Source organism: Lycium barbarum, chromosome 7, assembly GCF_019175385.1.
Source record: "Lycium barbarum isolate Lr01 chromosome 7, ASM1917538v2, whole genome shotgun sequence".
Classification (NCBI taxonomy): Eukaryota; Viridiplantae; Streptophyta; class Magnoliopsida; order Solanales; family Solanaceae; genus Lycium; species Lycium barbarum.
This window is the reverse complement of record NC_083343.1, coordinates 119,684,303-119,699,001: the sequence shown is the minus strand read 5'-3', so window position 1 is coordinate 119,699,001 and position 14,699 is coordinate 119,684,303. Positions and strand designations below refer to the sequence as shown.

Sequence of the window (14,699 nt, the reverse complement as noted above, 5' to 3'; positions counted from 1 at the left end):
AATATCTTGAGCCATTTTTTGTAGGACTTAAGAGAGGTTTTTGTGAATGACTTAAAAGACTTAAACTTATGAAATGGATGAGTTTTTACGTCGTCCAGCATTCGTCTTAAATAGATTCATATTGAGTTCTATTGCGCATTGAAACATTGCGTAATATGAATAAAATTCAAATAAACGGTAAAAAATGCAGCATTGTATTGTCAAATCGGTCATTGACGTGTCATAAAAAAGCTGAAATTGGCATGTATTATGTGTTGTCAAATCACGTTCTATTGCGCACAAGAACATTGCGTAATATGAATTTTATTCAAATAAACGGTAAAAAATGCAGCATTGTGTTGTCAAATAGGTCATTTACGTGTCATAAAAAAGCTGAAATTGGCTTGCATGATGTGTTGTTAAATCATGTCCTATTGCGCTCAAGAACATTGCGTAATACGAATAAAATTCAAATAAACGGTCAAAAATGCAGCATTGTATTGTCAAATCGGTCCTTTACGTGTCATAAAAAAGCTGAAATTGGCATGCATGATGTGTTGTCAAATCATGTCCTATTGCGCACAAGAACATTGCGTAATATGAATAAAATTCAAATAAATGGTCAAAAATGCAGCATTGTATTGTCAAATCGGTCCTTTACGTGTCATAAAAAAATTGAAATTGGCATGCATGATGTGTTGTTAAATCATGTCCTATTGCGCTCAAGAACATTGCGTAATACGAATAAAATTCAAATAAACGGTCAAAAATGCAGCATTGTATTGTCAAAACGGTCCTTTACGTGTCATAAAAAAGATGAAATTGGCATGCATGATGTGTTGTCAAATCATGTTCTATTGCGCACAAGAACATTGCATAATATGAATTAAATTCAAATAAACGGTTAAAAAATGCAGCACTATATATAACATGATTGACAAACAACTAGTATTCACTTTAAAACGAGTTATCATGACATTCTACAACCAATTTGGTAATCTTGATTCTATTACATGTTTTACCCCAGCAAAAGTATTTGAAGCAATGGATAGGACATGGGAACTAGATGATGATGATTTTCATTACTCAAATAACCCTAACAAAAAATTCAATCAAGAATACAATAAAACAATGAGAGAGGAGTGGAATTGGTGTATTAGGGAGGCTGAAGCACTGGAGCAAAAGTTAGCTTCAATAGGGCTTAAACGCCCAAAAAAACGTGTTATGTCAATGCCTCGCGGAACTCCACAAGATTTTAATTTTGCTCTTAATCGTTTTCGCGAAGAGAATAATCGGATGCAAATACGTTACCATAGGGTAGAATATGGTATACATGGTAGCACAAGATTTAGATCCAAGTGAAATTCGGACTATGAAATGTCCGATGAAGATTAATATTTTTCTTATAATAAGGTAAGTAGGTAGGGTCATAAAGACCCCACCCCTCCCCCCCGAGGGTACTTGGGGGTTTGCAACTATATAAGTAGTCCTTTCTTTTGTTATTATACTACAACATATTCAATGTCGAGTAGTAGAAACTCAGCTTGGTCTTTACTCCTTCCAAAAGAACCAAATAGCAGTGATGATGAGAGTTCAAATCATAGCAGTTTTTCGAGTAATACCAGTGATTTCAAACTAGAAAAGCTAAATCCGCACCTTCTTATAGAGCGTAATGATGATTTCTGCAGTGTCAAATATTCAGATCCGCGAGAATATTATTGCGGTTTACGCAGAGAATGGTCACATCGAATTGCCGAATCAGAACGTCTTGTTCTTGACTTGGAAAATCTCAAATCTCCAATCCCAACAGGGTACTCAATAACCATGCCTCGAGTAGGTCCAGCAACTTGCGAGATGGCTGTACAAAGGATTAGAAAAGAAAACAACAGAATGCTGGCAAGACGTTGTAGATTTTACATGTTAAAGTTGGCTGAAGAACAAGCATCATCAACCGGTAGAGAACTAACATCTCCTGAAAAAAGATGTGTGTTAAGATACCGCCAATATCGTTCGGAGGACGTTATTGAGGACTTCTATTCTGATGACGATTAGGGTCTATTTAGGCTCACTGTCTTAGATTATGGGTCATTTAAGTTTTGGACTAAGGCTGTTAATTTGTATTTTTATTTTGTGATGAAGTCATAAATTTGAATTAGTTTGGCGTGTTTTTAATTCTTCAAAGTTTATTGTTAAAGTCTATTATTAATTGACAATTTTACAAAGAAACACAAATAAATTAGTCCATAAAGGGTGCGGATTACATTATAGGGGAAAAGGTACAACTAGTAAAAAACATAATCCATAGAAATATTAAACTTAATAAACAAAATACATATAAATAATGAACAACAACAAGATAGCACAAATAATCTTCCACAATTTAAGTTTTTCTTTCAAAGCTATTTTCTCATGTTGAGCCTCTCTAAGTTTAGTCTTCAGCAAAATTCATTTTTTTTCGGAATCGGTGAGCAACACCTCCAAACGTTCAATTTTTTCTTCAGCTTCCACAAGATTAAATTGCTAGTCCAACTTAGCGGTATCTCTAGAGATACGTGAAGTCGCGGTATCTCTAACCAAGAGTGAATTTTTAAACTTCGCCGCCACTATTTTATCCACGTGAATGCTATCTTCCCACCGAAAGTGTTTGCAACCGCCCATATCCTATAAACATTACAAGAAAATCAGTTTTTTAAAGTAAAATATATGGATAACGTGAAGAAAAAAAACACTAAAAAATGTAAAAACACTTACTTCGGGCACTTTACAACGCCAAAAACGGTGACTCGGATTATCTTGGGTCTTTGATGTTTTTAGTTTACAGTAATAACTACATTCACAAATATCGGGTTGTATAGCAAACATTGAAGTTTCAAAACTTTGAGACATGTTTTTGAAAGTGCAAAAGTGTGTTGAAAGGGTGAAGATGGAGGAAATGAAAGAAAAGAGAATGCATGTGTTGGGGTCGGGGGTTTTAGGGAAAGGTTTCACGCACAGATTCTGTGTGTGAAAGGGCCAAACTGTAAAAGTACACTTTGGCCCTTTCACGCACAGAATCTGTGCGTGAAGCCTAATTTGGTTCTTCTTCTTTTTTAATGTGTTAGTTTGGTTTCAAAATTATTATTTTTTTTGTTACAAAAGTGTCGAACTCCTAACTGAGTTGTTGCCCATGCTAGTGATAGCACACCTGACCCAATCACCGCGGTGATTATATGTGAACTCGCCGTTAGCACAGTCCCTTCAAGTTAAAATTAAAACGATATAGAGAAGATTAGTATAGTACTTAGGAGCTAGTATAAAAGAAGCAAAAATTGAGAAATAATTCAACTTTTATAAAAAAAGGAGAGGAGAATTCTATGTGTCTAGCTCAATTTATGTATCATTCTTTATTTTTTAGTTTGTCCTCAGATAATGTCATTTTTCCTTATTTAGAACTACTTAACTTCAAACTTCTCTTTTTATGGCTAGTGAAATGATTTATAATCATACAAATGTTGGCTTATTTTAAACCAAATTTTAAAAAAAAAATCTTACTTTCAAATCTACACATAAATTACTGAGACGAAGAACGTATCATATATGTATACGTATACATTTGCATTCGTTGTCAGGACTGTTCAGTCCAGTTTTAAAGATTCAGAAACCAAAGACAATTCTCAGTCCAGTTTTAAAGATTACAGACCCTGCCACCAAGTTAAAATTGAGACCATATGGAGAAAATTAGCGCGACATGTACACAAAAATGACAAGCAAAAACCGAGAACAATATAATAATTTATGTGTATTTATAGAGTACCTTTTCTTTTTTCACGCCCATCATCATCAACATTTTTCTGAACTTCTCCATTTTCTAGTCCTTGTGCTGATTGTTCTACATACATATTGGTACTGTTCTTCTTCTCAAACTCTTATGATGCCATTTTTGTAAGAGTTAAGTTACTTTGTTGTTGTTTGGAGTTAGGAATAAAGGATGGCTAAGGAAAGGAAGATGGAGAGTTTATAAAAAGAAGGAAAAAGTGGGGACAAATAAGAATAATATAAGTGAACTAGAAGTTAAAAAAAGTGAATAAATTAGTGGTGGTCTCTTGATCTAAATAAAGGGTCAAAAAGTATGTGACGCCAGATGTGAGGGAGAATTTGAAAATAGCAAGCACTTTCCTCAAACACCTAAAACTGGGAAAACTTTACCTGCCAGTATGAAATTTGGGTGGTATTAGTAATATTTTTAGGTCAAGTATGGTGGCATTGATTTTTCATCATCGATTGGTCCTTTATTTCTACTATTTAGAAGCATGGGTTTGCCCCATGCTTCGTCGTCTACTTCGTCAACATCAACCAACCAAAAAAAAAAGTGTGGGCCCACCTAAACATCAACCAACAAAAAAAAGTGTGGGCCTCACCTAAACATCAACCAATATTAAAGAAAAGTGTGGGCCCCAACTAAATCAAGCAACATTAAAAAAATGAATCTCATATTAAAAAAACAAACAATGTCAAAAAAAAAATGCATCTCATGTTAAAAAATCAAACAATATTTATATAATTTCTAAAGTATCTCATTAAATCAATAACGATAGATTCATTACCACATGCGTATCAATCCATTAGTGGGAGCAAATGAAATTATTGTACAACAACATACTTAAAATACTTATATATTAAAATAAGATAGAATTTAATTACTTTTTCATTTTTATCCTTACTCTAATAGATGTGAAAAGAGATTAATATCAAATAGATATCAAATAATGAATAAGGTAAATTAGTCAAATTATAATTCTAATTCACGTGTCCTTAAAAAATCATGCAAAAGACAACATGACAAGTAAAATGAACTGAACCGAGAATATTTATCAAAAATTAAAAAATAGCATTTATTCGTTTAAATAGAAAATCAATTTCTACTTTGTTTCGTTTCAAACATGTAAAATTAATTTAATAATTTGAATTAGAATTATCCATATCAAAATTTGACAAAAAATAATAAGTATTTTATACCTTTAAATTAATCGAATTAAAATTGAAAGTATCAATTGATGCTTAAATATTGCTATTGTTTTATCTCAAAGAGAGGAAAATAGTTTTCTTTTAAACAAGTTTTAAAAAAAGTGTGGGCCCCAACTAAATCAAGCAACATTAAAAAAATGAATCCCATATTAAAAAAACAAACAATGTCAAAAAAAAAATACATCTCATATTAAAAATTCAAACAATATTTATGTAATTTCCAAAGTATCTCATTAAATCAATAATGATGGATTCATTGCCACATGTGTATCAATCCATTAGTGGGAGCAAATGAAATTATTGTACAGCAACATACTTAAAATACTTATATATTAAAATAAGATAGAATTTAATTACGTTTTCATTTTTATCCTTACTCTAATAAATGTGAAAGGAGATTAATATCAAATAGAGATCAAATAATGAATAAGGTAAATTAGTCAAATTATAATTCTAATTCACGTGTCCTCAAAAAACCATGCAAAAGACAACATGACAAGTAAAATGAACTAAACCGAGAATATTTATCAAAAATTAAAAAATAGCATTTCTTCGTTTAAATAGAAAATCAATTTCTACTTTGTTTCGTTTCAAACATGTAAAATTAATTTAATAATTTGAATTAGAATTATCCAAATCAAAATTTGACAAAAAATAATAAGTATTTTACATCTTTAAATTAATCGAATTAAAATTGAAAGTATCAATTGATGCTTAAATATTGCTATTGTTTTATCTCAAAGAGAGGAAAATAGTTTTCTTTTAAACAAGTTTAAAAAAAAGTGTGGGCCCCACCTAAACATCAACCAATATTAAAGAAAAGTGTGGGCCTCAACTAAATCAAGCAACATTAAAAAAATGAATCCCATATTAAAAAAAAAAAACAATGTCAAAAAAAAAATGCATCTCATATTAAAAAATCAAATAATATTTATATAATTTCCAAAGTATCTCATTAAATCAATAATGATGGATTCATTGCCACATGCGTATTAATCCATTAGTGGGAGCAAATGAAATTATTGTACAGCAACATACTTAAAATACTTATATATTAAAATAAGATAGAATTTAATTACTTTTTCATTTTTATCCTTACTCTAATAAATGTGAAAAGAGATTAATATCAAATGGAGATCAAATAATGATAATTCTAATTCACGTGTCCTCAAAAAACCATGCAAAAGACAACATGACAAGTAAAATGAACTAACCGAGAATATTTATCAAAAATTTAAAAATAACATTTCTTCGTTTAAATAGAAAATCAATTTCTACTTTGTTTCGTTTCAAACATGTAAAATTAATTTAATAATTTGAATTAGAATTATCCAAATCAAAATTTGACAAAAAATAATAAGTATTTTACACCTTTAAATTAATCGAATTAAAATTGAAAGTATCAATTGATGCTTAAATATTGCTATTGTTTTATCTTAAAGAGAGGAAAATAGTTTTATTTTAAACAAGTCTTCTCTTTTAAAAAGTATTAATAAATTTTCGTAGCAAACACGAATATAATAAAGTTTTAGATACAGAGCACAAAACCCATGCTTCGTATATATATATATATATATATATATATATATATATATATATATATATATGTTATCATTATCCAAATACAATAACATATACATATATACACTATATTCTAAAGTGTTGGGCCCGTGCTATAGACCACCCATGCTTCGTCGTCCGTTTCCACTGGAAAAAAAAAGTGTGGGCCCCAACTAAATACCAACCAATATTAAAAAAAAAAAATCGAACCGCCATCTCCAAACTCACGGAAAAAAATGTGAACCCCATATTAACAAAATCAAGCAATATTAAAAAAAAAATGAATCCCATATTAAAAAAAAAAATAATGTCAAAAAAAAAAGTGCATCCCATATTAAAAAACCAAACAATATTTATGTAATTTCTAAAGTATTGATGGATTAAAAAAATGGACCCCATATTAACAAAATCAAGCAATATTAAAAAAAAGAATCCCATATTAAAAAACAAACAATTAATTTCTAAAGTATCTCATTAAATCAATAATGATGGATTAACAAAGTGGACCCCATATTAACAAAATCAAGAAGTATTAAAAAAATGAATCCCATATTAAGAAAACAAACGATGTCAAAAAAAAAAGTGCATCTCATATTAAAAAATCAAACAATATTTATGTAATTTTCAAAGTATATCATTAAATCAATAATGATGGATTTATTGCCACATGCGTATCAATCCATTAGTGGGAGCAAATGAAATTATTATACAACAACATACTTAAAATACTTATATATTAAAATAAGATAGAATTAATTACTTTTTAATTTTTTCTTTATTCTAATAAATGTGAAAAGAGATTAATGTCATAATAGAAAAAATAATATTAAATGGAGATCAAATAATTCTAATTGACGTTTCCTTAAAAAATCGTGTAAACGAAAACATGACAAGTAAAATGAGTTAAACCAAAAATATTTACCAAAAATTAAAAAAATAGTTGTTCTTCATTTAAATAGAAAATCAAATTTCTACTTTGTTTCATTTGAAACATGTAAAATTAATATAATAATTTGAATTAGAATTATCCAAATCAAAATTTGATAAAAAATAATCGGTATTGTTTAGGCTCAATCTACATACATTAAGAATAGAATATTTTACACTTTTAAATTAATCGAATTAAAATTCAAAGTATCAACGGTTTCCTTTTGAATAAGTCTATTAGTAAATTTTTGCCAACTTTGTATTCGTAGAAAACACTAATATAATAAAGTTTTGGATACGAAGCACAAACTATAATGTTATATTAATCGTGTTTTGAACAATATATATATATTACTTTAGTACTATATAAAAGAGCCAGTTTATAACCAATATCGTCGTCCATCCTTTGGTCTCACTTTTTTATTTTAAGGGCAAAAAAATCCTTTCTGGTCCCACCCACTTTTTTATTTAAGGACAAAAAAAATGACATTTTATACTTTATATTACCAACTCTTTTAAAAAGTAGATAGAAATACTTTATTATATTTCTATTTTTCTACTATATAGAAGCATCGGTTTACCCATGTTTTATCGTCAGTCACTCTTAAAAAAAAAATGTTTCTATAAAAAAAGTGCTTCTATATAGTTTAAAAAAAAAATAAAAAATTGGACCCCACACTCTCCAAACTCATTAAAAAAAAGATTGATCCCACTCTCTCCAAACTCAAAAAAAAGTGAATCCCATATTAAAAAAAAAAAAAAAAAAGCAATGTCAAAAAAAATATGTGCACCCCATGTATTAAAAAATCAAACAATATTCGGTTTACCCATGCTTAAATATTGCTATTGTTTTATCTCAAAGAGAGGAAAATAGTTTTCTTTTAAACAAGTCTTCTCTTTTAAAAAGTATTGATAAATTTTCATAGCAAACACAAATATAATAAAATTTTAGATACGGAGCATAAAACTCATGTTTCGTGTGTGTGTGTGTGTGTGTGTGTGTATATATATATATATATATATATATATATATATATATATTATCACTATCCAAATACAACTACCTATACATAGATACACTATAATCTAAAGTGTTGGGCCCGTGCGCAGCACGGGCATAGACCATCTAGTTTACTACTATATAGAAGCATGGGTTGGCACCCATGCTTCGTCGTCTGCCTTCGTCGTCAACTAAAAAAAAAGTATGGGCCCCACCTAAACATCAACCAATATTTAAAAAAAAAGGTGTGGGCCCCACCTAAACATCAACCAATATTAAAAAAAATGTGGGCCCCAACTAAATCAAGCAATATTAAAAAATGAATCCCATATTAAAAAAAAATAATGTCAAAAAAAAAGTGCAGCTCATATTAAAAAATCAAACAATATTTATGTAATTTCCAAAGTATCTCATTAAATCAATAATGATGGATTCATTGCCACATGCATTTCAATCCATTAGTGGAAGCAAATGAAATTATTGTACAGCAACATACTTAAAATACTTATATATTCTAACTATATAGAAGAGCCGATTGGGATCCTTTTGCGTTGTCCGTTGTGGGGCCCCATAAAAAACATTGTGGGCCCCATATATATTAAACAACAACTAAAATAAAATTTTAAAAAATTGTAGGCCCCATATATATTAAACAACAACTAATATTAAAAAAAAAATTGTGGGCCTCATTTTAAACACCAACCAATATTAAAAAAAAAAAAAAAAAAGGAACCCACCACATCCAAACTCACGGGAAAAAAAAAGTGGACCCCATATTAACAGAATCAAGCAATATTAAAAAAAAGTGAATTCCATATTAAAAAAACAAAAAATGTAACAAGCAATGTTAAAAAAAAATTATGGACCCCATATTAAACACCAACCGGTATTTAAAAAAATAGAATGGAGCCCCATAAAAAAAATTGTGGGCCCCATATATATTAAACAACAACTAAAATAAAATAAAATAAAATAAATTGTGGGCCCCATATATATGAAACAACAACTAAAATTTAAAAAAATTGTGGGCCCCATATATATTAAGCAACAACTAATATTAAAAAAATTGTGGGCCCCATATTAAATACCAACCAGTATTAAAAAACAAAACGAAGAAAAAAAGTAGAACCCACCACATCTAAACTCACGGGAAAAAAAAGTGGACCCCATATTAACAAAATCAAGCAATATTAAAAAAAAAGTGAATCTCATATTAAAAAAACAAACAATGTTAAAAAAAAAGTGGGCCCCATATTAAACACCAACCAGTATTAAAAAAAAAAAAAAAAAAAGTGGAACCCACCACATCCAAACTCACGGGAAAAAAAATGGACCCCATATTAACAAAATCAAGCAATATTAAAAAAAAAAAGTTAATCCCATATTAAAAAAACAAAAAATGTTAAAAAAAATTGTGGGCTCCATATTAAACACCAACCAGTATTAAAAAAAAAAAAAAAAAAAAAAGTAGAACCCACCACATCCAAACTCACGGGAAAATAAAAAGTGGACCCCATATTAACAAAATCAAGCAATATTAAAAAAAAAGTGAATCACATATTAAAAAAACAAACAATGTTAAAAAAAATGCTTAGAAAATCAAACAATTAAATCAATAATGATGGACTCATTGTCACATGCGTACCAACCCATTAGTGAGAGTAAATGAAATTATTGTACAGCAACATACTTAAAATACTTATATATTAAAATAAGATAGAATTTAATTACTTTTTTATTTTTTCCTTACTCTAATAAATGTGAAAAGAGATTAATGTCATAAAAGAAAAAATAATATTAAATGGAGATCAAATAATTAATAAGGTAAATTGGTGAAATTGTAATTCTAATTGACGTTTCCTTAAAAAATCGTGTAAAAAATAACATGACAAGTAAAATGAGTTAAACAAAAAATATTTACTAAAAATTAAAAAATAGAAGTTCTTCATTTAAATAGAAAATCAAATTTCTACTTTTTTCATTTTAAACATGTAAAATTAATATAAATATTTGAATTAGAATTATCCAAATCAAAACTTAATAAAAAAATTATATGTATTACTTTACTATTACTACTATATAGAAGAGTCGGTTTATAGAGGCAAGATTGTCGTCTGTGTTCGGTCCTACTTTTTTATTTAAGGGTAAATAAATCCTTTATGGTCCCACCCACTTTTTTATTTAAGGGCAAAAAATGACGTTTTATACTTTATATTACCAACTCTTCTAAAAAGTAGATAGAAATACTTTATTATATTTCTATTTTTCTACTATATAGAAGCATCAGTTTACCCATGCTTCGTCGACAGTCACTCTTAAAATAAAAAAAAAAAAGGGTGAACCCCACCCTCTCCAAACTCATGAAAACAAAAAGTAAACCCCATATTAAAAAAAAGAAAAGAAAAAAGGCAACGTAAAAAAAAACGTGCACCCCATATATTAAAAAATCAAACAATATTCATATAATTCCCAAAGTATCCCCATCAAGTCAATAATAGTGGATTCATTGTCACATGCATATTAACTCATTAGTGAAAGCAAATGAAATTATTGCACAGCAAAAAACATGGACCCCGGAAAGTAAAATACCACCTAGAAAGTTCCGTCAAACCGCCGTTTCTCCGCCACCACCTCTGTTTGAGGTTCAAGGATGGCAAAAGGTAAGGGGAATGGACCTGGCCGACCTCGAAAAGAGACGATAGCAACATGTGGAAGTACTGTAAGCACTCGTGGTGGATATCAGGGCAAAAAAGGGAGAGACACCGGAGTGACTGCTCCTCTGAAGGTGGCAACCCCAATTAGGGAATTGATTACTCCGATGTCGACACCGCTAGCGCAAGCCACTACCTCTACAGTTGTTTCAGATACTCGTAATGGACCAGCAAATGTGACTCGAGTTGGGTCACAAAACGCCGATTTGGAATCTGGGAATATAACAATACCACCAGTACAAGTTACTAGTGGGATTGAGGGTACACCGGTGGAACCCCCGCCTCAGTCACCAGATTTGGACTCAAAAGCTCCTGGAACAGTACCATGGGCAAATCTCTTCAAAGGAAACCGCGTAGCTGCAAATGGTATGCCGCTTACCTATATCCCTTCTGAAATGGTTGATGGGAAAGTAGTAGTCCAGCTCGATAAAGCTAAAGTGGATGCTGAAAATGAAATATGGAAGTGTGCTTTAGTGGTCTATGTTCTTGGAGAAACACCGGGTTATAATGCAATGGCTAGGTATATTAGCCAGAATTGGGATGATGTCGCTAACCCTGAAATATACTTGCACGATGCGGGATACTATGTGGTTAAATTCCAAGATATGGGTGATATGAAAAGGATTCTATATGGAGGGCCATACACAATCAATTACAGGCCAATGGTTTTGAAACCTTGGTCTCCAGAACTTAATTTCAACAAGGAATTCCTCTTAATAATTCCTTTGTGGGTTCTGTTTCCCAACCTACCTATGTCATACTGGAGTCCTGATTCGTTAAGTAGAGTAGCAAGTGCCATTGGCACTCCTCTATTTGCAGATGAATGTACCACAAAGAAGAAGCGTATCTCATTTGCTAGAATGCTAATAGAAGTGAATGTCACAAAAACATTACCTACAGAGATTATTGTGAAGGACCCCAATGGGAATGAAGTTGTACAGGAGGTTGACTATGATTGGAAACCCCAATATTGTGAACAGTGTCTGCAAATTGGCCATGTCTTCCCTCAGCAAGCAGTACTTGAGCCGCAACAACAAGTTGTTCCACTCAGAAGAAGGAGAAGAAGACGGCCCAGAAAAGTGGTACAAGAATGGCACTCTAAGGGGGTGATAGCTTCTCCTGCTCCCCAAGTTGATAATCATCAACTTGCAGGCAGAATTGACCAGCCCCTTCAGGAGGATCCGCAGCCTATGGTGAGCCTTGATGATAACCACAATACTAACTCAGAACAACTTGACAAAGGCAAAGCTAATCAGCCTATCCCAACACTGAATGATACTGAATTTCCTGCATTGAGCTCAGTCCAGCCAAAGAGTAGACTTGGAGCACTGCAAAGAGGGGAGAGTACTAGTAGTTCCACCATCAGAGATAGAGGTGGGACCCCCCCCCCCCCCCTTCATCCCAATGAGTTGGGTGATTTGGAACGTAAGGGGCACTAATAAGTGGCACAAACAGAACGAGTTGAAGCACTATCTTAAAGTTAAAAATGTCAAAGTTGCTGGCCTTCTGGAAACTAGAGTCAAAGAGCCAAAAGCCCAAAGAATAATGCAGAATTTGTTGCCTGGATATATGAGTCTTCACAACTACCAATATGCTAAAAATGGTAGGATATGGCTATTTTGGGACAGCAAACTCTATGCAGTGAATCTGATTAAAACAGGAGCACAGCTGATCCATTGTTTGCTCACAAATAGGCAAGATGGGGCAGAATGGTTGATCACAATAGTTTATGCTTATAACACTATTGAACAAAGGAAGGAACTCTGGGAAACACTGAAGGAAATCTCACAAACTTGTAATAAACCTTGGATAGTTTGTGGAGATTTTAACAATGTTTTGTATACCCAAGATAGAATATATGGAAACCCTGTGACTGATGCTGAGATTAGAGACTTCACCGATTGCATTCAGGATGTAGGCATAACAGAACTCCCTTGGAAGGGGAATTATTATACTTGGACAAATAATCAACAGGGGATAGACAAAATTTATAGTAGGATTGATAGGGCATTTGGTAATGACGATTGGATGCATCACTGGGGTCGAATCACCACTGAGTATGATGTCCCTAATGTCTCTGATCACTGCCCGATGATATTAAATGTCAAGGCCCATCAGCTAAATGTCAGGAGTCCATTCAGATTCTTTAACGTATGGGCTGATCACCGAGATTTTTATGCTATTGTTGAAGAAATGTGGCGACACAGACTGGACCAGTGGACAATGAAGAATATTTGGCTGAAGTTGAAAAGCCTTAGGCCTAAACTCAAGAGATTAAATCATGAGGAATTTAGAAGGGTGACTCAGAATATTGAGCAGGCTAGAATTGATCTCAAACATGCTCAGACTCAACTTGCAAGACAATATAGTGATCCTCTATTTGCTATGGAGAAAGACGCACAACTGAGACTCGAAAAATGGTCTACCATTGAGGAAAGTATTCTTAAGCAAAAATCCCAAGATACATGGATCAAGTTAGCTGATTCTAATACCAAGTACTTCTCTGCAGTAATTACAGAGAAGCAACATAGGAAACAAATCACTACCCTCACTTCTCTAACTGGTCCTCAACTAGTAGACAATGACAATATCAAAACTGAAATTGTACAATTCTATCAAGGGCTGATGGGCACAGCTGTTGCTTCCCTCCCTGCAGTTAATAAACTTATTATGAGGAATGGTCCAGTCCTAACTCCTGCTCAACAGCAAGACCTCTGCGCTGATGTTACAGAAGTAGAGATATGGGAGGGATTAAAGGATATAAGAGATGAGAAAGCACCGGGGGTGGATGGCTATAATGCACTGTTTTTTAAAAAGACCTGGCATGTAATAAAAAATGATATTATTTTAGCAGTCAAGGAGTTCTTTATCACTGGAAGACTATACAAAGCCATAAACTGCACTGCTGTGACATTAGTGCCAAAAACAGCACACCCTTCCACAGTCAAAGAGTTCAGGCCAATTGCGTGTTGCACAATTCTATACAAGATCATAGCTAAGGTACTGGCTGCCCGGATGCAAAAAGTAATGGCTAATATTATTGATGAGGCTCAGACAGGATTTATCCCTGGGAGGAAGATCGCAGACAATATCATTATAGCTCATGAGCTAGTGAAAGCTTACACTAGGAAGAATATTTCTGCCAGATGCATGATAAAGATTGACTTAAAGAAAGCCTATGACTCAGTGGAGTGGATCTATCTGAGACAAGTACTAGAGGAGCTCCGATTTCCTGAGAAATTTATTAAATGGCTACTTGAATGTGTGTAAACAGTGAACTTCTCCATCATTGTTAATGGTGAACCCACCCCCCCTCCCCCTCTTTTAATGCTGCCAAAGGCTTAAGGCAGGGTGACCCTATATCACCTTACCTTTTTGCTATTGCCATGGAATATTTGAGCAGAAGCCTTAAAACACTCAAGAAAGGACAACCATTCAAATACCACCCCAAATGTGCAAAACTCCAACTTACCCACCTTTTTTTTGCTGATGATTTGCTACTCTTTGCTAAAGGAGAC

The 14,699-nt window shown here is 32.2% G+C and overlaps 1 long non-coding RNA gene across 1 annotated transcript; it reads right to left on the bottom strand.

Annotated features, from left to right (window-relative positions):
* Positions 1 to 2,221: 2,221 nt before the first annotated feature.
* Positions 2,222 to 4,058, bottom strand: LOC132604003 (uncharacterized). The gene is made up of 3 exons (XR_009568610.1): positions 3,773 to 4,058; positions 2,731 to 3,214; positions 2,222 to 2,640 (listed from the first exon to the last, which is right to left on the bottom strand). It is a non-coding gene; the product is annotated as an uncharacterized LOC132604003 (long non-coding RNA).
* Positions 4,059 to 14,699: the final 10,641 nt, after the last annotated feature.